The sequence below is a fragment of the Mobula hypostoma genome, chromosome 6 (genome assembly GCF_963921235.1).
Source record: "Mobula hypostoma chromosome 6, sMobHyp1.1, whole genome shotgun sequence".
NCBI lineage: Eukaryota > Metazoa > Chordata > Chondrichthyes > Myliobatiformes > Myliobatidae > Mobula > Mobula hypostoma.
In genome coordinates this window covers 74780216-74786215 of record NC_086102.1, presented here as the reverse complement: position 1 = coordinate 74786215, position 6000 = coordinate 74780216, and the positions used below count along the sequence as shown (strand labels likewise).

Here is a 6000-nt window from a genome sequence, read left to right as displayed (position 1 = left end):
TTGTCTACCCTGTTGGGTGCAGTCTTTCACTGATTCTATTCTGATTCTTGGATTTACTGAGTATGCCCGCAGGAAAATGATTGGTGACATATATGTACTTTGAACGTTGATCATGCCCATTAGTCAATTACGTCCATGATGGCCATCACATTCATCAATCCCATTAACCAGTACTTGGCGCATACAGGCTTGGTTCCATTTTTACAGAATATCCATAACACAATTTTGTCCATAAATCAAAAAACACACAAAATTCACTTCAAAGGTTTCAAAGGTACATTTAATGTCAGAGAAATGTATACAATATACATCCTGAAATGCTTTTTCTTTGCAACCATCCATGAAAACAGAGGAGTGCCCCTAAAGAATGAATGACAGTTAAGTGTTAGAACTCCACAGACTCCCAGCTCCCCCCTCCCACACATAAGCAGCAGCAAAGCAACAATCCCCCCTCCCCACCAGCAAAAAAAGAGCTTGAGCACCCACCACTGAGCACTCAAGCGTGCAGCAAAACAACAGCAAAGACACAGACTTGCAGTACCCAAAGACTACTCGTTCACCCAGTATTTGATACACCACAGACTCTCTCTCTCCCTAATAAGGGAGAAAGAGGTGACTCTGTTTCACAGCGAGAGGGGAGACATAACAAACAACTTGCTGATTTACGATGTTAAAAGTCCATGGCTTTTTCCAAGCTCTGTACCCAAAGATCTGATAGCCAGAAATCTTCTGTCTCCCACGACACACTGATTTCCTGCTGGGTCACCGACCTTTGGTCTGCCCGTTTCCAGAGCCACGAGATCCCGGAAATCCGAAGGAGAGCTAATCTCTTAGGCTGCATCCTTGGCATATCAAATAACGGCCAGTTGTGAAACTACGAGAGCTGGGCACATTCCCACAAAGAACCGAAGTCAGTGTGTAACTCCAGGTCAGAGTCTTCAAAAGAACCCTGAAAGGGAAAAATAGAGATATTAAAGATGGAAGTAGAGCTGTTTCTGAAGATGCAAGCGAAGGAGTCGCCATTAGGTGCCATTGTCTTCTCCTAAGTTACGTGTGATAACCACAGTATAATAATGAATAGCATCAAAACCATGTAAGACTACTAAGAAACAACAGTTACTCAATATGGATGGAGAGAGGAAACTATTTCTGCTGTTCATATGTATCTACATTGGAGGTAAATTTAATAATATCCTCGGAGTTCATTGGTATATAGGAGTGTCCGCAAGTTATGCGTTAGTAATCCAGGGATGGGGTGCAGTCTTCCATGCCCTGACTATTCAAGTCTCCAATCTGAGGCATTCATTCTCTTTTTCTTTCCACATGTACTGCCTGACCTGCTGCACTTTATGTCTTTATTTCAGAGGGAGGTAAACAAATACAAAAGGCATGTCTGAGGGAGGGGTGTAAATAGGAAGGCAATGTGTAAATCAAGCCATAGATTCTTTCCCCAGAAAACAACTGGCTTGAATTTGCTCATCTAATTATACTTCCATCGTCTTACTCTAAATCTGGATAAGTTCCACTAACTGTTGATGCAGGCCAGCTGGCCTTTAGTCCACATTTGTTCCCATCCCAGCAACGTTAGAGGCAATTGGTATGAGTCACACTCTACAGCTCTACCTCCATCCCAGCCCCCACCATCCCTCTCCTGTGCACACTGGGGTCAGGGTTTGTTCACCATGAACTGAGAAGCTCCTTTTACTTCATTCTCACTGGTTTTAATTACTCTGCTGACGATTGCTTCCCTCAGGGCACAATTACTCTCCACCACACATAAAGGATAACAGACTGGCTTAAATGGGCAGTGGGTTCCTACTTTTCAGCAGCGGTGAGAGTTTATGGTTTAAAGCAAAAGATACTGAAACACAAGGAGGCTTCCTGCAAGAAACAAGTGTACATTCAGGATTCAGAGTTTATATGCTGCTCGCTGCACTTTAGTCCTTTAATGAGGGCACAGTGGCATTGTGATTAAATTTACTTATTGAGATACAGCACGGAATAGGTCCTTCCAGCAAACCCCCGATTTAACCCTAGCCTAATCGTTCGATAATTTACAATGACCAATTAACCTGGAATCTGGAGCACCCAGAGGAAACCCAGGCACTCACGGGGTGAACACACAAACTCCTTACAGGCAGCGGTGGGAATTGAACTCAGGTCGCCTGTTCTGTAAAGCATTGTGCTGTTGTATTCAATGGGTATGGAAACTTGATATGAATACGAGTTCAAATTGAACAGTGTGTCCAGGGGATTTTAACTTCCTGTTACTTAAATTCTGAAACTTGTCAGCAGTGATGACTGATAGGGAAAGTTTTGTCCAAAGAGTGGGGCAGATGTGAAACTCGCATCACAAGGAGGGTTTGATATGTGTAAGTGCATTCGAGGGGAAGCTGGACAAATATCACTGTGTATCCTGTGTAACCTTACTGCACTCCGATAAATACAGGGCTGTTACGCCATTTGTCTTTCAAGGATGGAAATGTGCCTGTCTGATATTTTTGCAGCCCTTTGAAATAGCAGAGTAAACCATCTTGCTCAGAAGAAAGGATGGGCAGTGATGTTGAAGTCGCCAGCAATACCCCCACTCCTTGAAAGAATAAATTTTAAAAAATACATTCCTTCACTACATTTCATATTGCAGTTCTTCTTCTATCTCCACAATTCCAATAGTAGTTCGACTGATATTCAGTTAAGGTGTGATACTCAACCATGTTAATTTTGAATAGTAGATGACCTGAACACTGAGCAACAGAGTGGTGCAGCTAGTAGTGAAAGTCCAAGTTAAAATCAAAGTAAATTTATTATCAAATTATGTATAGTATGTTCACCTTATACTATGTTGAGATTCGGTTCTTGCAGGCATTTACAGAAAAATAGAGAAATACATAGAATTTATGAGAAAAAACTAATGACGAACAACCAATATGCAAAAATAAGACAAATAATACAAATAAAAAATAAATAATACTGAGAACATCAGTTATAGGGTCCTTGAAAGTGAGTCTGTAGATTGTGGAATGAGTTCAGAGTTGTGGTGAGTGAAGTTATCCACACCGATTCAAGAGCCTGCTGGTTGAAGGGTGATAACTGTTCCTGAGCCTGGCAGTGTGAGACCTAAAGCTCTTGTACCTCCTGCCCGATGGTAGTAGCGAGAGGAGAGTATGGCCTGGATGGTGGGGTCCTTGATGATGGATGCTGCTTTCTTGTGGCAGCGCTCCATGTAGCTGTGCTCAATGATGGGAAGGGTTTTGCCTGTGATGGGCTGAGCTGTGTCCACCATCTCTGTAAATGTTTCCATTCCAGGTCAAGTTGCAACCAGTCAGGACACTCTCCAACAGGCATCTATAGAAGTTTGTCAATGTTTTAGGTGACATGCTGAATTTACGCAAACTTCTCAGAAAGTGCCTTCAGAAAGCAAATTTGTGGATGATACCAAGATTGGGGGTGTAGTGGACAGTGAGGAAGATTATCAAAGCTTGCAGCGGGATCTGGACCAGCTGGAAAAATGGGCTGAGAAATGGCAAATAGACTTTAATGAGTGGGGTGTTGCACTGTGGGAGGACCAACCAGGGTAGGGTGCACAGTGAGCGGTGCAGCACTGAGGAGTGTGGTAGAACAAAGTGATTGGAAATACAGGCCCATAATTCATTGAAAGTGGTGTCACAGGTAGATAGGATCATTAAGAAAGTTTTTGGCACATTGGCCTTCATAATTAAGGTATTAAGTACAGGAGTTGGGATGTTATGTTGAAATTGCTGGTAGGGCTCAATTTGGAGTGTTATGTGCAGTTCTGGTCATCTACCTAGAGGAGGGATGTAATAAGGTTGAAAGAGAACAGTAATTTAATAAGGATGTTGCCAGAACTGGAGGATATGAGTCACAAGGAAAGACTGAATAGGTTAGAACTTTATTCTCTAGAACATAGAAGATTGAGGGGAGATTTGATAGAGGTATACAAAATTATGAGGGGATCTAAATAGGATACATGCAGGTAAGTTTTTTCTATGGTGGTTGGGTGAGACTACAACTAGAGATCATGGGTTAAGGGTGAAAGGTGAACTGTTTAAGGGGACCATAAGGGGAAACTTCTTCACTCAGAGGATGGTGAGAGTGTAGAATGAATGGCCTGCACAAGTGGTGGATTCAATTCTGATTTCAGTGTTTAACAGAAGTTTGGATAGGTACATGGATGGGAGGGGTTTGAAGGGATGGTCCTGATGAAGGTTGATAGGACGAGGCCGTTTGAATGGTTCAGAATGGGCTAGATGGGCCTAAGGGCCTATTTCTGTGCTGTAGTTTTCTATGACTCTAAGACTCTGTGATGGCACTTAAGTGCTGATCCAAGATCAGACCCTTTGACATGTGATCAGCATAGCATTTTAAATTACCGACACTCGCCTCCTTCGATCCCCTAGTCAGGACTGGCTCACGGACCTCCAGCTTCTCAATCCTGTCGTCAATAATCACCTAGTTGGTTTTGATGAGGCAGAGTGAAAGGTTGTTGTTGTGGCACCATTCAACCAGATTTTCCACTTCCCTTCTCCATGCCGATTTGCCACCCCCTTTGATTCAGCTGACAACAGTGATGTTATCAGCGAACCTAAATATGGAACTGGAACGGTACTTATAGTAGCTATACAATGATAGATATAAAGCAAGGAATGCAGGGGTCTAAGCACACAGCCTTGTGGTGCACCTGTGCTAATAGTGATTGTGGAGGAGATGTTAGAACTTTCACATAAGAACATAAGAAAAGGGAGCAGGAGTAGGCTATCTGGCCCATTGAACCTGCTCAGCTATTCAATAAGGTCATGGCTGATCTGGCCATGGACTCATCCAACTGCCTTTTCCCCATAACACTTACTTCCCCTACTATGCAAAAATCTATTCAACCTTGTTGTAAATATATTTACTGAGGTAGCCTCCACTACTTCATTGGGCAGAGAATTCCACAGATTCACCACCCTTTGGGAAAAGCAGTTCCTTTTCATCTCCGTCCTAAACCTACTCCCCTGAAACTCCCCTAGTTCTAGTGTCACGAACCCCGTGATGGGTTGAAAAGGACCAGGAGAAATGGAACACACCTGGAGTCTGGTTTACTATAAATTAAGACTATATTTATTACTCTACGAATTAATATCATTAAACCGAATAATACAATACAGGTTACAAACTATTATATATCCATAAATGTGTGTGTGGATACAAAAAATAATAGACCAGGAGGTAGATATCAGTCTTACGATGTCAGGTATCAGTCTTAAGCAGTTCAGTTCACTTTGTGTTGCGTCAAGTTGAATTGATGGAGAGAGAGAGAGAGATAATTGAGTTGATGTTCAAGTTGGCAGCTTTATTTGTTCTTGCTTCTGAAGTCTTCAGAGTCACTTCGTGTGACCCCCACACAGACACAGATGGACAGAGCCCCTTCTAGGGAACGGTCTACTAACCCACGGCACGGGTTCACCAACAGCAGACACCCACAGGCAAGCTCTTACCCGCACTGGTAATCACGGGTCGAAATTAATTGGTCCGTCGCCTCTACCCTCGTGGTGGTCTTAAACTCCACCAGTGGTTTCTCGGGTATCTTCCGCAGTTCTCTCGTGTCGTGTCTCCTCTGCCGTTATCAGACCGAAGGATCAACTTTTTATAATCCATCCAAAATTCCAGCATCCGTTAGCTCAACTGCTCTGAGCTGTTACCATGGTGACTTCCCAGCTCGTGTCTCAGCTCACGCCATACTCTCTCTCTCTTTTAATTGCCTCCTTGTTCATCAAACTGCTGAACTTTCTAGCAGTTTCTCACCTGCGTGAAACTAGTGTTGTTGCCAGTTTGTACTGACTAGGCACTGTAAGTGAGGTAATCAAGGATCCAGTTGTATAGGGAGGTATTGAGGTCCAAGTCTTGGAGCTTATTGATTAGATTTGAGTAGGGCTGCTGACTTACAGTTCCAGTGTCCTGGGTTCAACCCTGACTTTGCGTGCTGTCCGCTTGAAATGA

General features: G+C 43.2%; 1 long non-coding RNA gene across 1 annotated transcript in view; it reads right to left on the bottom strand.

The window, feature by feature from the left end:
- Positions 1–513: 513 nt before the first annotated feature.
- LOC134347572 (uncharacterized) overlaps positions 514–6000 on the bottom strand; it is a 69439-nt gene continuing 63952 nt past the window's right edge. Inside the window, exon 4 of the long non-coding RNA XR_010018199.1 lies at positions 514–949. This is a non-coding gene — a long non-coding RNA (uncharacterized LOC134347572). The remainder of the gene's footprint in view (positions 950–6000) is intronic.